At 41.7% G+C, this 19,863-nt stretch overlaps 1 long non-coding RNA gene across 1 annotated transcript in view; it reads left to right on the plus strand.

The window, feature by feature from the left end:
- Positions 1 to 1,955: 1,955 nt before the first annotated feature.
- Positions 1,956 to 19,863, plus strand: part of LOC102129976 (uncharacterized) — a 135,761-nt gene continuing 117,853 nt past the window's right edge. Inside the window, exons 1-3 of the long non-coding RNA XR_006698682.3 lie at positions 1,956 to 2,069; positions 3,546 to 3,667; positions 8,023 to 8,192. This is a non-coding gene — a long non-coding RNA (uncharacterized lncRNA). The remainder of the gene's footprint in view (positions 2,070 to 3,545; positions 3,668 to 8,022; positions 8,193 to 19,863) is intronic.

The raw sequence follows: 19,863 nt of genomic DNA on the forward strand, positions 1-19,863 counted from the left end.
ATTCTATCCAACCCTGCCTCCCTACTCCCATCCATCCCCGCATCCTGGTATAGCAAGGCTGAATTACAACATGGCAAGACAGGTCCTTCTGGGACTGTTTATAAGGCTGCACTACCAGGAGGATACTCAACATAGATCTAACCCAAGTGAGTACTCATTTTAATGAGTAATTTTACAGAGGAGGGAATGGGCTCTGAAGGGGTTAAATGGCTTGTCCAGGGTAGACACTGTCAGTTGTAGGCAGAACTGGGCCCATTTGACTCCCGGGCTTGTGTTCCTTTTTCACAAAAAGTGTTCTTTTATTCTACCTCCTAACAAGTTAGGCTCTGTGCAACAGTTACCATGAGGCAAATTCAATTCCACTTGAGGGAAGTTCATTTTGTTTGGGTATCAGCAAAACTTGCAATATTAAGAGAAGCCTAGAAATGTAAGTCTGCATTAATTTAAAATGTTAAGCACTTTGGAAGGCCGAGGTGGGCAGATCACTTGAGGTCAGGAGTTGGAGACCAGCCTGGCCAACATGGCGATACCCTGTCTCTACTAAAAATTCAAAAATTAGCTGGGCATGGTGGTGCACACCTGTAATCCCAGCTCTCAGGAGGCTGAGGCAGGAGAATCGCTTGAGCCTGGGAGGCAGAGGTTGCAGTGAGCCTGGATGGTGCTACTGCACTCCAGCCTGGGTGGCAGAGTGAGACTGTCTCGAAAATAAATAAATAAATAATAAATAAAATGTTAAGCAACACTAACACTTCTAAGGAGCTCTGTGGTGCTCTTTGTGTTCATTACCATTTCTGCAAGCCTTGTATTTGAGTGGGATGGTTGTTTCATGCCTGAAGGGTGGTGTAACTGTGCGTCTATACCTCTAAAAAGAATGTACTGAGAGTTTGAAGCCTTTCTGGAATAAAAATTGAAGCCTTTCTACCCCATACATTATTTTCCTTCAGATTCTATGGCCAATGATGCCCATTCACCCTTTGTTTCTCCCTCCCTCCCTCCCTCCTCCCTTCCCTTCCTTCTCTCCTCCCTTCCTTCCATCTTCCTTCCTTCTTTCCTACCTTTTTCCTTTCCCTTCTTCCTTTCTATTCTCCTTCCCCCTCCTTCTCCTCTATCTCTTCTACTTCTTATCTTTCCTTTCTTTGATAAAGGAATGGTTGAGAGTGAATTGTCAAGACAAAGCCATAGAGTATGGTTCAATCAATGCTAACCACCCTCAAATAAAACACTATCTACTAATCTCCTAGATTAAACGAATGAACAAACAAACAAACAAACAAAAAAACCCAACCTTGGAAAAGGAAGGTATGTAGCAAAGATATAAATAGGCATCTACCTAAGATTATAATGTTCTGAGTTCTTAAAGGCATTCTTGTGAAGAAAACATGAGCTTGGATGACATGATGATGAAATAGACAAGATTTATATCTACCGTATTCCCATATCCCCTCAATTTTGAGTCCAGATCTGAGACTCCCACGGGTATAAAAATGTGCAGGGGAGTGATCTAGCTTCCCAAAATTCAAAAAACACAATAGCCAATCTAGGATGACATCTTTCCTAACTTTCCCTAAAAGTCTAGACATGGTCTCATAGGAGTGACACCAGTTGTTGTAGGCCCGAGGGCAAAACCACATTTGGATTTTATTGCTAAGATGCTTCAGGACAGAATTTGTTCTGGTCAGGCTGAAATAAGAAAAGGAATTAATACTAAGGAGTTGGAAGAGTGTAACTGAGCTTGAGTCTAAGGAAAACAAATACATTCCGGAGAGACTAAAAGATGCTAATTTTCTTGATGAAATGAGGCGTGGGACCTAATCCCCTTTTCAGCCAGGTTTATCACATAGAGGTAGGTGTGTGTGTGTTGGGGGGGTGGTGTATGTATTGTCTTTTCTAGAAACCTCTTTCTTTTATTTTTTGAGGTTAATTAAAACCACATTTGATAATATGAAAATAGCTCTAACTATGATAGTTTTCATCAATGTAGGGCCTTTCAAGTATTCTCCTGGCACTCTGAGACTAAAGGTGTCATGATCGCCCTAAGCCATTTGGAAATTGTCGTGGCAAATTGTGCGGTAAGTAATACCTTGTGAATTTATGAATCTCATCAGATTTTGGAACACGCTGATCTGAGAGGTGAGGGCAGGGCTCCGAGCCTGACTGCTTCACTGCTCATCCGTGGCTTCCTTTTATCTTCCTTACCAGTGCAGAGCTCTAAATAGTTTTTCAAACCCCATTAGACTTCCCAATGGCATTCTTAAGAGAAGAAGGAAGAGTGTTTGTTTAGTTGAATTAGGGGAAGTCTCCTGTGGCCAGTGAAGTTTTATTGAGCCATTTCTAGAAGAACTAAAAAAATCAAGTGGACTTCTTTGTTTTGTGCTTTATTGTTTATTTACATTTGCTTGAAAAGGTAATCTGCACAGGTTTGATGTCAGCTGGGAAGTGGGACACCATTCATAAGACAGAGAGAAGGACTCTGGGGGAGAAAATATTTGGATAGACAGACCACTTGGTTGAAATGAAAAGAGGGAGTCAGAGAATTTCATTATGTGAGTTATGGGCTTTGGTGGCACTTTCTGAGTGTATAACGTGTCAGGTAGTGAAGGCTTGCTGGGGGGTCGAAGAAGGGATTGCCAGCAAAAGGAAGATGTGCCAGATGGAAAAAAACCACTGGGAGAAGATTAGTTAGCTTTATCAATAAGAAAAAGTTGGGATAGAACAAAAGCATAATAGTACTGTATCACATAGCCAAAATTATCATAGAGGTATAGATGTGTGTGTGCACGTGAGTGTGCGTGCATGAGTGCATGTATGCATGTGTGCAAATGCGTATTCACTATATATATATGTGTGTGTGTGTGCGTGTGTGTGTGTGTGTGTGTGTGTTGAACCTAATTTCCTGAATACTTGCCATGCACTGGGCACTGTTCTGGAGTGGTTCAAATCTCATGACTCTTTGTCCTCCGAGTGGCACTTTGCTTTAGGTAAGCACGTTTGAGCCTCAGGTGCAGGATTTCCCTTGCTTGCCTACAAGGGAATTCAAAGAAACAATAAAGCGGAAAGTCTACAACTCCACCTGGTATGGGATTTAAGGAAACTACTCTTATCAATCTCATTTTATAGAAACACAAATAAGTTAAGTTTGTCCAAAGTCACACGGTTAGTAAGTGGAATCGGCAGGATCTGCCCCAGAAAGTGCAGCGCCAGACAGAACAGGGCTGTTTCGCCGCCGTAGTAGCACTTGCCCTCTCGACAGGCACTCCTTAGTTTTCTCTGTTTGTCAATATGCCAAAAGTGCACATAAAATGATGGTTGTGGGAGTATAATTTATATAGCACATTATTGGAAAATACCTGAATGTTCCACTACAGGGAATTGGTTAAATAAACTTTGGTATGTTCGTGTAAGAGGGCACTATACAGATGTTAAAAATAATATTCTCCAAGAATATATGTGACTACTAGGCTTAGGTTTTGTTACATGAAAAAAGCAGGCAGCAAATCTGTATGTATAATTTGAGGCTAATTTTGTTTTTTAAAACTACCGTGAAGGGAAAAATGGAGACAAGCTAACTATATATGAGAAGAATGAGTAATAAACCATGGCTTAGTCATTCAATGGAATACTACATCTAGTTCAACTGAATGAAAATAATCTCTATGGATCAACATGGGTAAGTCTTAAAACATAATGCTGACTAAAAAAAGCAAGGTACAAAAGGATATACATGGCATTGTATCACTTATGCAAAAATCTAAAATGTACAAAAGTAGTATACATTTTATGAATCTAATTGTATAGTAAAGGCCAGGTGCGGTGGCTCATGCCTGTAATCCCAGCACTTTGGGAGGCCGAGGTGGGCAGATCACTTGAGGCCAGGAGTTTGAGACCAGCCTGGCCAACATGGCAAAACCCCGTCTCTACTAAAAATACAAAAAAAGTAGCCAGGCAGGGTGGCCCACGCCTGTAAGCCCAGCTACTCAGGTGACTGAGACAGGAGAATCTCTGCAACCCAGGAGGTGGGGGTTGCAGTGAGCCAAGATTACGCCACTGCACTCCAGCCTGAGCAACAGAGTGAGACTGTCTCTCTCGCTGTCTCTCTCTGTCTCTCTCTCTCTCTCTCCTTCTCTCTCTCTCTCTCTCTCTCCTCTCTCTCTCTATATATATATAGTAAAAGTACAAAAACATTTCTTTCTCTCTATATATATCATATTATATAAATAATATGATAAACCCATCTAATTCTTCTCATTCCTAAAGGAAATGAAGAAGTGCTATCCTAAAGCTGGTGTGTATAGATCCTGTGAATGTTTCTGTACTTTTACTATATGTATATATATTTCTTCATTTCCTTTAGGAATGAGAAAGAACTAGATGGGTTTCAGCTGGATCCATTTTATTTCTATAGGAGAGAACTAAGCAAATGTGGTAAAATGTTAAGATTTGTTAAATCTGAGTGGTGCATCCCTAGGTTTCTTTTATACTGCTTTCTGTATGTTTGCAACATTTTATATTTAAAAATTGTCTGTGTGATATATAATAAGGATACACACGTGGAAGAGGCTAGCGGGCACCAAAATATAAACAGCAACTATATTGGAAAAGTATAGCACAAACTTATTTTCTTTAAGCTTTTCTGTATTTTTAAAATTTATATAGTAAGTATCATATAAGAAATAAAAACAGGACATGCCTTTTTAGGAAGCAACAATGTTGTAGGCAAAGAGTGCTGCAGTGGAGTATGGAATCTGCTCCTATGTGACACTGGTTGATTCACGTAGGCACTTTGTGGCAGTTTCCTCACCTGCACGGTGGTTTTATGGGCCACAGGCTCACTAAACCGACTTATTCTTCCTGGTAACCTGCATACAGACCTCCCAGGCCCTGGTGTGAAGGTGGCTCTGTGACTAACTCTTGCTGATGGAATGGGAGGAGACAGTTAGAAGTAAGTGAGCCTGCTCTGAAGTTTCTCTCTGCCTTCTGTCTGCTGTATGGATGCAGTCTGGGGCATCCTGAAACCCTTTGTTGAGATGGTGGAGCCACAGCAGGGGAGGAGCCTGGATCCCCATGTGTCACCACTGGCGTGAGAGAGGCCCAGCCAGAAACATACCCCTTGAATTTTGTGAGAGCAAGAAGTAAACTTTTGGGCTTGTTTGTTACAGCAGTTAGACTACTCTGACTGATACAGGCTCCATCTGTCAGACCCCTTCAAGTTCTGATATTCTATGAATGCCAGAGGCCCTTGGTTTAAAGCTGTCTCTCCATTCATTTATCTCTTGATGAAGTTCACTAGTCTCAGGGACAAACTTATCTAAACCAGCAATTTGGACATGTCCGAAAGAAAGAAACTGGTGTAATAACAAGTGAGTTGAAAAGATAAAGGACAGTGGCCAGAAGACCAGGGGAAAATCCAGAACTTAGTAAGTCTGGGCTGTGCATGGCTTGAGGCTAAGGACAAGAACTTGAACATTTTTGATCTCTTTATAACCCTTCAGTTTTACAGATTGTAATCTCTTAATCAATACCTGTTGGATAAATGAATACATGTGTAGGAAGCTGCGATCAGTGATAGCCACATACCTTGAAAAGCCACTGCTGCTTAATTTCTAGAGTTATTGACCTTTTAGTTTCATGAAGTGAGTAAGAGCACATGATCTGGAGTCGGAGGGGTCAGGCAGGCTCGGTGAGAATCCCGGCTCTGCCTCTTCCTTAGCCTTTCCAAGCCTGTTTTCTTAGACATAAAATAGGGATAAAAATGCTATAAAACCCATAGTCATTTTGAGGATTAAAGGAGTTAGGTAATGCAGGTGAAGCACAGGCCTGCTCCACAGTTGAGTAACTTGGATTTATGACATGGATTCAAGGTGACCCTAAGTTAAATCAAGATAAGACTCCCGCTGGGCTCAGTGGCTCATACCTGTAAACCCAGCACTTTGGGAGACTGAGACAGGAGGATTGCCTGAAGCCAGGAGTTTGAGACCATTCTGGGCAACATAGCAAGACCCTGTCTGTACAAAAAAAAATGTAAAAATTAATCAGGCATTGTGGTGTGCACTGTAGTCCCAGCTACTTGGGAGGCTGAGGTGGGAGGATCACTTGAGCTCAGGAGTTTGGGGCTGCAGTGAGCTATGATCGTGCCGCTGCACTCCAGCCTGGGTAACAAAGCAAGACCTCTGTCTCTAAAACAAAACAAAACAAAAACAAAAACAAAAAATATGACAACTGTCTACCTCTCCTTACCTAGTTCTCCCACAGGCACTAGCTAAGTCAGCACAGGTGTTGGCCTTGACAAGACTAGCATTGCATTGGTAGAATGCTCCAAAATGGCCTTCTTAAAGTACCGTTACATCATCCTTGCTGAAGTAATCAATGATTCTCATGGAACAAGAGCACAGGAGGTGAGACAGCACTGTTTCCTAATGCAGATGCCCTTCAGGGTCACTCCCTGGCTGAATGACCTAGAGAAGGGGACTCAAATGCATTTTCTCATCTCTGAAGTCGGGGGAGAACACCTGCCTGCCATGCCGTTTACTGTGAGGGTGAAACCAGTGTTCCTGAAGCTCATGGCCTGGCACAGAAGGGAGCTCCTGGGTGTCAGTTCTCCCTCTTCGTGTCACCTCTTTGAAACCCAGCCCTAGTTGAAGTTCAGATGATATTTCTCTAGTTTTTATGCAGAACACCATCATTTTTGGTAAAATTCACCTACATTTTGGGAAGCATTCCCACCACCTCCCCATCCCCAACCTCCATTTACTTGAAGGGAAATGGAATCTATCTGGTTTTGATTCCACTCGTTAGCATTAGTTTGTAAGCATCAACTAACATCCAAGTAACCCTTGGAACCTTGTTCTAAAGGCTGCATTTTCAAGTTTAGAAAGTTTATTTTTCTTTCTTTCTTTCTTCTTTTTAAAAAAAATGCTAAAAGGAAGCTGGACTTCAGTACTAGTTTGAGTTTGGGTTTATTTTCTGTGTATGACTGGCTTCCAACAAATTTGGCTAAAAAAAAAATACACTTTGCCATTCCAGGTTTTACAATTTCAGCTCAATTGAATTTACTCTCGAAAAAAGTTTTCATATTCTAACCCAAGGGAAAATTTTTGTGTTCTGTTGCTATTTTGCTGGATCATGGAATTGTTACCTTTTCAAGATCTTTGGTTTGCCACTCAAATGAAAAAAAAAATGAAGACCTTTACTGCATATTTGCATGATATTGGCTTTCTGTTGACCTTATCTTTATTTGATTTGGTAGAGGGTTTTGGTAGAAATTGGTAAGAAGTTTCATTCATGAAGACAGACTTGGGAAATTACATACAATTATCCAAGCCTATACTCAACAAGAGGAAAAACAGAAAGAAGCTGGATGCTTCCCTTGGAGTGGAGGGTTTCTCAGAGGTTTCTATTGAGCAGGACACTCACTCTCTACCGTATCATTTTACCCACCAGGCCTGTATAATAAACACAACCTTAAGACAGTGCAGTCTACTTTCCGTTGTGTAGTAATAGGCTTCATCTGCTATTTCTAGCTAACAATTGTTCATTGTTCATGCTGCCTCAAGGTTTAGAAACCAGAATTTCTCCCCGGTTCCCAGGAAACTGAAAACAAAGAAGGAGTTAATTTCCACGTGTGTAGCAGGCACTCCATTTGTTAAAGGTCTCAAGTCGTGTATCCGTGTTTTTTAGATGAGTCTGTAACAGATTTGATTTTTGTGTAAATCTCAGACAGGAGATAAAGTCTTCTCCTGGATTTCCATTTAGGTTGTTTGAGGCTCAAACGAGCTTTCTGGACAGACTTGGTAAGTGTTGTTAAGTTTGACTAAAGTACTCATTTCCGGATGAAGAAGATGCATTTGTGATTTCATAAGGGGATCAGTACATCTTAATCTTCTAGTCCTCTACCTTGCTACTGTCCAGAGCCAGTGCATAAAATGTCACAGTGATAATTTTTATCTCCATCTTAATTATGAACATTTTAAGCTAAGGGAGACGACTCATAAGTATCAAATTGGTTTTCTTTGTTCATATACCTAGATTTTCATATGGTCAAAATACCCACGGAATATATGAGTGGCAGCAGTAAACAGTCCTTGAAGTTCTTGGTTGTTTAACTTGACTGTTGGTGACGCCCAGTGAGGCCCTGTCTGCTCCAAGCAAATTACATAAAAAAGATGTGAATAAAAACTCATCAAATACTAACAGAGGTGAGATCTGGGAGGAGTGGAATTACATTTATGATCTGTTTGTTTTCTTTTTCTTACTTTTCTGAATTTTTATGCAGTGAGTGTATGTGTGTATATGTGTGTGTATTTTAAGTTTTTGTTTACAAAAAAGATGAGTACATATTTGTTTTTTTAAAAAATCAAACTATATAGAAGTATATAGAGTAAAATGCATAAGTTCTTTTTATTCATCCTCTAACCACATTCTGCTTTCTAGAGACCATAATTGGTTTGCATGTAAATTTCCAGACCTTTTCTCTGTTTTATCTGTATAATTGTTAACATTATATTGAAAGAGTGAGACTCCATACAGTACAGGTAGAAAACAGTTTCCCTTGCTTTCTCTATAAATATAATATGCAGATTCGTTCTCACTCTCTTGGACAATCATGTAGAATAACAACTCCTCCAGTCCCTTCAAGTCCCACCCATCACACCAGGCACTCTTACTCTTGGTGCACCTAGTGGGTTCCGGCAGTTCGTGGGCAGCGGCTGACAGATGCAGGTGCTGGCTGGGGAGAGGAAAAGCTGGCCCTCCACCCAGTAGGTGTGTGTGTGTGAATGTGATCAAGAGATAGGAAGGTTGTGGGTGGAGTGTTGTCAACCTCTCTACAGGGGGGGCCCTTTTAAATTAGACCATCCTGGCTGGCTCCCTTGCATATGGCCTAAGGGCAAGACTGATGCACTCTGGCTACTGCTGCTGGGAGGCGTGCAGTCTGCTGCACTGCAGCTCTCTCAGTGCCTGGGCCTCCACACGCAATTTGCAGCCTTTTGCTAGTAGACGATCTTTGGTCTTGAATTAAGTGCCAGTCTATACTCGGCAGACTCCAGCATTCAGGGAGATCTCCTTGAAACTTCTTTTACTTAGAAAGAGGTAAATGTGGAAACACCACCACACCCCGAAAAATCATTCCAAAGAAATTCTCTCAGCATTTCCAGTTTCAGTCCTTTTACAGCCTTGAGGCGAGTGATAGGCTAATGGTTGCAGCTGTCTTCTTTTCAAGTCCTGTCTAGGTGGTCTAGAAACTCATTTTAGAATGCGAGACCACTAATTGCCTCTTGCTTTGTTCTGGGTCTTCTGGGGCCTTAGACAAAGCTGAAAAAGAGTCTCCTTTTCACATTTTGTTATAGATCTAGGTAAGTCATTGTTTTTCCATAAGTTGGAACATATTAATATTCTGTAAGTTGTTATCTTAATTGTCAATATATCAGTCTTTTCATATCGGAAGATGTTGAATTGTCTCATTCTTTTTAATGGCAGTGTAATAGTCCATTGGGTAGATAAACCAGAGTTTATGTAACCATTTCTCTTTTGATAGGCTAATTCTAATTTTTTGCTTTTACAAGTAATGCTGCTATAAATAATTTTTAAATTCACGTGCGTGTGTGTGTGTGTGTGTGTGTACATGAAGTGTAGCCAAAGGTAGGTACTAGAAAAATTTTGCAAGATACTACCAAAGTGACTCCAGGAGAGTTGTATGAATTTCTGCTTTCTCCAGCAGTGCTTAAGAGTGAACATTTCCCCACACCTTCACTACATATTTTCATTGTTTTTAGTCTTTGCCATTTTAGAGGCTAACAGTGATCTCATTATTTTATTCCATTATTTTCTTGATTATTAATGAGGCGAGACTTTTTTCTCTCCTTTGTCCATTTGTATCTGTGCTCTGTGAATTGCCTATCACATATCCTTAATCCAGTTTGGGGTTCTGGGTCTTTCTCAGCCCCTTGTAGTTTAAATAAGGAAAAGATGGCAAAATAATGAAACAGAGACAAATTGTAGTGACTTGCTGAGAACCCTGGTCCCACTCCACGGGGACAAGAAATGGTGGAAGTTCTACAGCTCAGACTATATCACTTGTTCCCCTCAAAACTGTTTGCAAGTCTGAATCTGAAACATAGGCTAAATCTTCTCTTCCTTCAAACTGACACATATACTTTTATTAATAACATTTTAGCCAATTCCTTGTATTTGACTGAGAGTGTGTGTGCAAACTTATTTTGAATCTGAAGCCTAATAGGTTGCATTTATGCCTCTTTGTCTCTTCTTAATTCTACACATATTAAAAATTACTAAAGGCATATCGTATTTCAAGAAAAAAAACAAAGGAGATTTTTCAGAGCACCTAGCAGCCATGGCAACATGCCTTTACAAGGGGCATGTACTCTGCTAAAAAATATTCCATTTACAGGTAATGACAGACATTTGCCAAACAGCCCCAAGCTAACCCAAGAAAGAATGGGCAGATGGTTTGAGGTGTGTCAGGAATAGGATTTACAAAATAAGATTATGGTTATGCTGGAAAGTAACAGCAATGGTTATAAACAAATGGAACAGACTTACTTTTTGCCACGGGGCAGAGGAAGAAAGGGGTTCTGCATTACTGCTTGTGAACTAGAGTTGGCTTGCTTAGATACACAGCTCTCTGGGATTTTATGTATGTTGTTAGGCACTTGTATAAGCCACATGACTGGGCCTCCAATTGAGTTTCTTCTAATCTGAAGCAGGGAAACTTCATTCTCGTTCTAGAAGCCCCTGCTGGTGTTGGCCCTGTCTTGGTTGTGTCTGGCAAATGAATCTGCATCCTTCTCCACGTGGATTTAACTATCATACCAGTTACAGACTATCAGTTGAGAAGACACTGGAGAGAACCAGCCTGTTTATTCCTGAATGTATATTTTTGGCTGCGGGAATTAGTCATAACAGAGGAAGGTACAGAACACCTCCCAATATGATAGATCTATTTGCTCATCAGCCCAAATCCTGGACCTTGAAGTGGTAATGAATGAGTCTGCCTCTGCCCTGAATTTAAAAATCTCAGCTCTCTCTTTTCCAATTAAATTAAGATTTAGAAAGATAATGCTTCCTCTCTTGGGAGCATTTGGGCATTTTCCAAGGAAACAGAGAGAGGGTTGTCAAAGGGGATTTGCTGACAATGACATGAGAAGAAGGCGATGACAAAGAAAGACTGAAGGTCTCAGACTTCGGGATGGGGTCGAAGCTGTCTCACCTGGTTAGGAACTGTCACCATGCAAGTGAAGGGTGGAATTTGGCTTTTAGAATACATTTCCATTAGCCCTGGAGTTTGACAGCTAGCTCCTGATGGCAGCAAAGCATGTGAGGCCTCCCAGTCGGCAAGGCTGATCTCTGACTAATGGGGAAAAATTACCCAATAAGAATTAGCAATCTTACATCACTGATCAGAATCCTTACATTGCCCTTCATGTGGGGAAAAGAATGAGACTTTCAAAAGGAGTTGGACTGGTTTTAACATGGCCTGTTGGTCACTGAGACAGGAAACATTTAACATGAATTAGATGCATTTGGAATTTGTTTGACTTATCTTGAGCCTAAGGTTTCCAGGTATTAGTGGTATTGAGCACTCATTTAGTACTTTTACGTATTTTTTAGAAAGTGCCCTCTCATTATTTCTAGGTAGATACAATTGGCCGTTTGATCTTGTTCTTTATTTGTACCAGATTTTTTCAACTTAACACTTTTGGAGAGGTGGAAGCTCTTGAGTGTTAAACTAAGAAAACCAGTGTTGGATGAGTGTCCCAAAAGAGAACAGTGTTGTTATCATAGGCTGAATTGATCCCAGATGGATTCTGGAATGAAAGGATTAACAATGATGTAAAAATGGCCTGAGCACGTGATAGTATACAATACTGAGTCTTTGAAAGTAAGCTTGGCCACAGCCACATGTGTCTTCAGAGTTGGAGGTTAGATACCATTTACTTTGGACTTTGGATAGCATATAGTGGTCAGAATGATTTAAAAATGTTAAGTTAGGCTGGTGTTGAAAGATGGCATAATTTGAGAACAGATACAGCAAAACAAGGCAATGAACTTGCCTTCCTCATAAATGATGTCAGCAGTGAGAAGCTGAGGGCCATGGGCCAGGACAGAGGAGACTTAGCTTCTTTTTCTTGTCTTCTTAGATTGTGTTGAGAAATCCTGCTCTTGAGCATGTGCTACTGTGTCTTTTGGAAGACAATAATAGCTGGGCAGAGGAAAATGTTGTTGTGGCTTTTTGACCCCTCTCTGACCAGGACAACAAATATAATGACGATAATAAAAATACCCAGAGCACATCCTTATTTATCTCTTCATGGGAAGTCATAAGACTGAAAGGGGCTTTTATTTAGTGGGTTCTACCAGTGGGAAGATATTCAGACAACACTGAACCCACACGTTTGACTCTGGACCAGAGGCTGCATGTCTGACCCCAGGTAGGTATCCTGAGCAGACTGCATAGTTAGACGGAATGATCTCTTCTCTATTGTCTTTTAAGGGGTATGTGATCTGTATACTTACAATGAACTTTTCAAGACACAGGCTACAAAATGCACTGGCTAAGAAATGACTAGGAACCAAGGGCAGAATGGGGATAAAGTGAATTCCAGCAAAATGCTGTCCCTTCAATAAGTCTTACTGGAAGGCCCAAGTGGCCAACTGGAACACCTCCATGGGATACAGCAAGTATGGGGCTTTGGGAAAACACACACACAGGCACACACACACACACACACACGGCCTACTTTAGCACAGACCCAGCCATTTGTGAATCAAGATTTCTTGGGGGAGATTTCTGAGTCTGAGACTAGTGGTTCATTATGCTAACCAGGTTGCACACTAGAATAATCTGGGAATATTTTGGCAAAAAAAAAAAAAAAAAAAACCCAAAAAACAAAAAACCATTTTCCCAGACCCTATCCCAGACCAATTCAATCATAATCTCAGGATTTCAGGGCACTGATAATTTTTTTTTTTTTTTTTAATACAGTCTCACTCTGTCACCCAGGCTGGAGAGCAGTGGCATGATCTCAACTCACTGCAACCTCCACCACCTGGGTTCAAGTGATTCTCTTGCCTCAGTGTCCTGAGTAGCTGGGATTACAGGTGCATGACACCATGTGTGGCTGATTTTTTTGTATTTTCAGTAGAGATGGGGTTTCACCATGTTAGCCAGCCTCAAGTGATCCCCCTGCCCAGGCCTCCCAAAGTGATGAGATTACAGGCGTGAGCCACTGTTCCAGGCACTGATAATTATTTTTAAAGCTCCCAAAGTGATTTTAATGTGTGACCAGGAGAGAGAACCATTTTCTTGGTTAGCAGTTTGCTAAGATGGTTACAGACAGTCTCTCTTCTCTTCCAGATTCACTAGAAATTGCCATTAGACTCTAGGCTTCCTGAGGGAAGGGTTCACCTTATATAGCATTTGGTTTTCCACAGCATCTAATTTTCAAGGGATAATTGTGAATGCATTTGCATCAGAAAGGGGAATCTATTCATTGCTAGTAGTTTTCCAGGCTGTTGGTCAGGGGCATCGGGTTCTGTCATCAGCTTTCCCATTCATTAGGTGGAGGACCTAGGGGTAGGTCCAGATAAAATACAGAATGCCTAGCTAAATTTGAATTTTAGATAAACAATCAATAATTGTTTTGTATGCATATGTCTCATACATGATTTGAATATGTATTTTTATTTGCTCAATCTGGCAACCCTATCCCGGGATATCTTCTTAGTCTCAGATTATTCACTTGTAAACTAAGGAATGAAGTTGTCAGAGATTAAACAATTTCATTTGAAAAGAAAAAAAATTAAAGAAATTAGAATCACTTTTATAAACTTAAATTGAAGTTTGACAGATTCCTTGTTTGCACGCCATTTAGGATTTCCAAGCGCAGGTTTTTCAATGGAGTGTCTAGGTATTCATAATGGTGACCAGACAGGCATACACTAGAGTTATTATAAAAACACTTATTTTTCTCCATTGATTGCTGTTTGTTTAGATTTCAAGGGAGTCTTTCAGGTTATTTGTTTAACACTGAAATGTGGTCTTTTCAGTTTCTTTAGCAGTTGGAGACATTTGATTTTGAAAAACCCCTCTCTCATCAATTAGTATCTTCATTTCTAAGCATACAAGAGGGTCTCTAGTTAGCTAAAGGTATCTTTTTTTCAGAAGCAAATGGAAATTTTTTGTCTTTCAGACCAAACTTAATGTGTATGTGTGTCTGCACTTGTGTGTGCGAAATTTGTCCCACTTTATTGAATGCCCCCATATGCAGCAGTTCTAGAGTTCTAATATCTTATCACAAAGTATATGTGTGTCCAGAATTCGTGGGTTCTTGGTCTTGCTGACTCCAAAAATGAAGCCACAGACTGTGGAGGTGAGTGTTACAGCTCTTAAAGGTGGCGCATCTGGAGTTGTTCCTTCTGATGTTTGGATGTGTTCAGAGTTTATTCCTTCTGGTGGGTTCGTGGTCTTGCTGGCTTCAGGAGTGAAGCTGCAGACCTTTGCGGTGAGTGTTACAGCTCATGAAGATGACGTGGACCCAAAGAGTAAGCAGCAGAAAGATTTATTGTAAGGAGCAAAAGAACAAAGCTTCTACAGTGTGGAAGGGGACCTGAGCAAGTTGCCACTGCTGGGTTGGGCAGCCTGCTTTTGTTCCCTTATCTGACCCCACCCACATCCTGCTGATTGGTCCATTTTACAGAGAGCTGATTGGTCCGTTTTGACAGAGTGCTGATTGGTGCGTTTACAATCCCTGAGCTAGACACTGAATTATGATTGGTGTGTTTACAATCCTTTAGCTAGACACAGAGTGCTAGACAGAAAAGTTCTCCAAGTCCCCACTAGATTAGCTAGATACAGAGTACTGATTGGTGTATTTACAAACCTTGAGCTAGACACAGGGTGCTGTTTGGTGTATTTACAATCCCTAGGCTAGACATAAAGGTCTCCAAGTCCCCACTAGACTCAGAAGCCGGGCTGGCTTCACCTAATGGATCCCGCACCAGGGCCGTGGGCAGAGTTGCCTGCCAGTCCGGACACCTGCACTCCTCAGCCCTTGGGCGGTCAATGGGACCGGGCACCACGGAGCAGAGGGCGGCGCCTGTCGGGGAGGCTCGGGTGGGCACGGGAGCTCACAGCCGGGATAAGGGGGCTCGGGCATGGCGGGCTGCAGGTCCTGCCCCGCCAGGAGGTGGCTGAGGCCCAGCGAGAATTCGAGGGCGGTGCGGGCGGGCCAGCAGTCCTGGGGAACCCGGCGCACCCTCCGCAGCTGCTGGTCCGGGTGCTAAGCCCCTCACTGCCTGGGGCCGGCAGCGCCCGCCGGCCCCTCAGAGTGCGGGGCCCGCCGAGCCAGGGCCTACCCGGAACTCGCGCTAGCGCGCGAGCGTCATGCGCAGCCCTGGTTGCTGCCTGCGCCTCTCCCTACACACCTCCCCGCAAGCAGAGGGAGCCGGCTCAGGCCACAGCCAGCCGGGAGAGGTGCTCCCACAGTGCAGCGGCGGGCTGAAGGGGTCCTCAAGCGTGGCCAGAGCGGACGCGGAGGTGGAGGAGGCGCTGAGAGCGAGCGACGGCTGCCAGTACGTTGTCACCTCTCATATGCATATATACAATTGTCCAGTGCTAAGATGATGGGAATAAGGTCTCTGCAAATTAGAGAATCATTAAAATTGGAATTTCCAAGTGAGCTTTACCGTGTCTTAAATTTTGGGGAAACGGAATGAGACAGATGTCCAAGGAAGGTAATTAGCAGTTTACCTATTCTTTTAAAAACAATCTCACAACTTTTGTAAGACAAAGACATTCCTAGTTTCACTCAACATTTAATAACCTGGAGTTGGGAAAGCTTTCAAGGACTGATGAGGGTATGTTTTATATGGCGACCAGAGGGAAATCTGGGGAGTTTTTAGATCAAAAAACGCAGTTGCTATGGTTTGAATATGATTTGCTTCTACCAAAAACTGTATTGAGGCTTGGTTCCCAATGTGGCAGTGTTGGGAGGTGGTGCCTTAAAGAGGTGATTAGGTCTTTAAGATACATTAATGTCTTTGTCTGGAGATGGGGGGTTAGTTGTCCTGGGAATGGATTACTTCCCTCAAGAGCACGTTGTTATAAATTGAGGTTGCCACATGTGTCTTGCTCTTTTTTCCATGCACCTGGTTCCCCTTCCATTTCTCTGCCATGTTTGAGGCAGCATGAGGCCCTCATCAGAAGCCACCAGATGTGGCTGCTAAATCTTGAACTTCTCAGCTTCTAGAACTGTGGGCTAAATAAACCTATTTTTTTAAAAAAATTACCCTATCTCAGATCTTCTTTTAGAACAACACAAAATGAACTAAAACAATGTCAACGTTACAAATGAGAGAAATGTTAAAATATGTTTTAAAAATGACTTCTATAATACCTATGAGAATCTGCCATTTTCTGTTATTTTAAGAGCCAGGCCAAAGGAAGAATAAAGGTCACTGAATCCACTGGATTGGAATGCCTTTACTGTCCTCCAGTCTCTCTTCCCTCCCATATGGAGAAACATTTAGGGATTGTGCACTTTCTGATTACTCTCTTCTTCCCAATTAGGGCGCTCAATGGACAATGTTATATATCCCAACCTCTTCTTTGCCGTTTCCCCTCCCTGATGTTTCTTGGGACCAGATACCACAATCTGGCATAGCCTACTTTTGTGGCTGGTTAACAAGTCTCTCAAAATATTCTACTCCTTGCTGTTTGTTTCTACTTTAATACCTCCACTTCTAGCAAATTCTACTTCAAAAACGTTATACAATACTATGTGCTAAACCTTATGCCAAACATTTTATATGCATGATCTCATTTAATCTGCACAATAATCCTATGAAGTAGATATAACTCTCTTCAATTAATGGATGGGAATTATGTGGCCTATAGAAGTTAAATACTTTTCTCAAGACCACAGAGGTCCTAAAAGGCACCAGTAGAATTTGAACCCAGGGCTCTGAAGCTTTTGATCACTATGTTATACTAAGATAAGCTAGGGGCAGTGGCTCATGCCTGTAGTATCAGTAATTTGGGAGACTGAGGCAGGGGGATTACTTGAGGCCAGGAGTTCGAGACCAGCCTGGACAACATAGTAAGACCTTGGTCTCTACAACAGTAACAACAAAATGAGCCAGATATGGTGATGTGTGCCTGTAATACCAGCTACTTGGTAGGCTGAGGTGGGAGGATCGCTCGAGCCCAGGAGTTTGAGGCTGCAGTGAGCTGTAATTGTGCCACTGCACTCCAGCCTGGGCAACAGGTGAAACCCTGTCTACAAAAAATCCAAAACAAAACAAAACAAAACCCAAACTAAGATACTAGTTCTTTAATGAAAGTAACATCAATTTTTAATGACTCGTGATTATTATTTTTATGCAACATTTTTTGAGTACTTACTATGTGTCAGTCATTGTGATGGGTGCTTTATTGATTATCTCATTTGTACCAGGGTTAAGCAGAATTATAATATACTCTAAAGATAAGGGATGAGACTCAACATGTAACTTTTTCAAAGTCATACAGTTGAAAAAAAGCAGACCTAGGAGCCCAGACCGTAAGTATTTATCTCAGACTCTCGTGCTGTTCTCTTTCTAACCCTCTTCTTTGAGAGTCTTCCAGTTACTCCCAGTTACAGTGCAGAAGAATTTGAATCCAAGAGGCTGTTCTTCCACCAATGGCTTTCTGTCTGCCTTTCTTCTCTTTCAGGGCTGGAGTAGAATCATTGCAGAGGTATCTGCTTATGCTGTTGAGTGTGGCACTAATGCTGCCTGTCCTGAAATAAACTTGGATTAGCTATCCAAGATGGCATTAACTACCCTTGAAATGAAATGACCTTTCCCTTGGGCTCATTGAGTGAGGCCGTTGTTATCAATGAAGACATGCTTGAGGCTGTGCTAAGGGAAGAATGCTCCACCTTCTTGGAGCCTGATGTGACCAACATGGTTCTACAAAAATATCAAGTCAAATATTTGATCTTGAAGAGAAGGAATCTGATCTTAGCAAAACGAAAATGGTTCAGTAGGTGACATCTAAAGATACTGTGAAACTTGTGAACTTGGTTGTTAAACGGGACATTTAGAAGGTGATATGGTGTATGGTGATCATATGTCCTGGTTGATGCCTGTTTTATTTCAATATAATTAACAGTGGTTATTCACTTTCATCCTCAATAGTGTCCTGGTTTGGATGATAAGCTATATGTTTCCCTGTCTAACAGAAGCAAAAAACTAAATGCTATAGTTTTTTCATCCATTCATTTATTCATTCAACAAATATTTATTGCGTTTCTACCTACTCTGTACTAGACACTGCTATGAAAGTTAAACAGATGAGGTGCCTGTCTTCACTGGAGATTAAAATTCAGTAGTGGAGATTGAAAAGTAACATGTAAACGAAGGAATAAATCGATTATTAGAAGCCGTGATAGGAATTATGATGGAAATATCTGTGAAGGAGAAAAGAGTGGCAGAGGTGGCCCCTCTCGACCTGGGGAACTTGGAGGATGAGGAGGAGCCAGCCATGGGATATGTGGGTGGGGTTAGACTGAACAGCCTGCTTGACAGTCTGGAGTGAGATAGAGCTAGGCATATTCCCAGGATGGAAAGGATTGAGAATCTAGATCCATTTCAGGGAGTAAGGGAAGGCTTCAAGGAGAAGGCAGAAGGAAGCTTATCCACACACTCTTGAAAGATGACCTCGGGGCAGGCATTTCACTGAGCAGGGGCAGCATGAGAGAGGTGCAGGGTGGGTGGTTGAGCAGCAGATGTTCTAGCCAGACTGCTCTGTGTGATCCCGTGGAAAGCAGTGGGAGAACATGCTAGAAGCTGAATTGAGCTGGCTTGGGTAGTTGCAATGTATAGTTTCCAGTTAGATGCTTCTAAGAAGATGGCCTGGATTCAAAGTTATACCTATGCTAAATCTTAAATTCTGCTGCTTGGTTTCTATGTCAATGTTCTAGTTGGTTAGTTAACAAAGTAAACAATCTGCTAGTTTTGTGATAGATGAGTCTTCCAGATGGAAGAAATGTCTTTGTTTCATTTTAGACTTAAGGTCAGACTTGGGCATTATGGAGGGACTTAAAAGGCACAGTCTATTTTAATGACCATAATTCTAGTTTGGGCATACTTTAAGATATGCGAAAAATATTACTTGAATTGCAGGTGCTCAATTCTGACACTCCTTCTCCCTCCATCTCCTCCCTTATCCGCCAGCTCTCATACTCAAATTTCATAGGGAATCTCTGAACCAATTCAATAGGCTCTAACAGGGCTTTAGAACTGCATTTCAGATATATCATGACTTCATGTAAAGTTAGGTTAAGGCTCAGAGATCTGCATTAAAATACCAATTTATTCCATGGTTGATATTTAGGAATAATTCACAGTGATTTGCAATTTATCTGAACTGTTATAGAGCTATTGACTATTTCATTCCCTCTCTTGCCATTCAAAGTGGCCCTTGTTCACTAACCCATATGATGCCTTGGTTCAATCTTCAAAAGGCATCTCTGCTTCCAACCCCACATACACTGCACATTGGGCAAGAGGAATGTGGATTGGATCTCAGCCTCCAGTCATCTTCCTGGCTGGGTGCCCTTGTGCAGTGAATAACCTGTACAGCAATATATAGCAGCCCTGACCATCTACTGTTGTAATTCCAAACATTTGGAAGATCTCAGCTTCTAGCAGAGGGTGGCAGTGGGCCTGAATATATTTCCCCAAGGCAATATTTTAAAAAACACACGCTAACTTGAAAAAATATCGAGTAAACTTTGTTCTGCTTATAACAACTCGATTTGTGTTTTATTAGTGTGTATAGAGCCACTGGAGAAAGTTCATTTCTAA

The sequence above is a fragment of the Macaca fascicularis genome, chromosome 6 (genome assembly GCF_037993035.2).
Source record: "Macaca fascicularis isolate 582-1 chromosome 6, T2T-MFA8v1.1".
Classification (NCBI taxonomy): domain Eukaryota; kingdom Metazoa; phylum Chordata; class Mammalia; order Primates; family Cercopithecidae; genus Macaca; species Macaca fascicularis.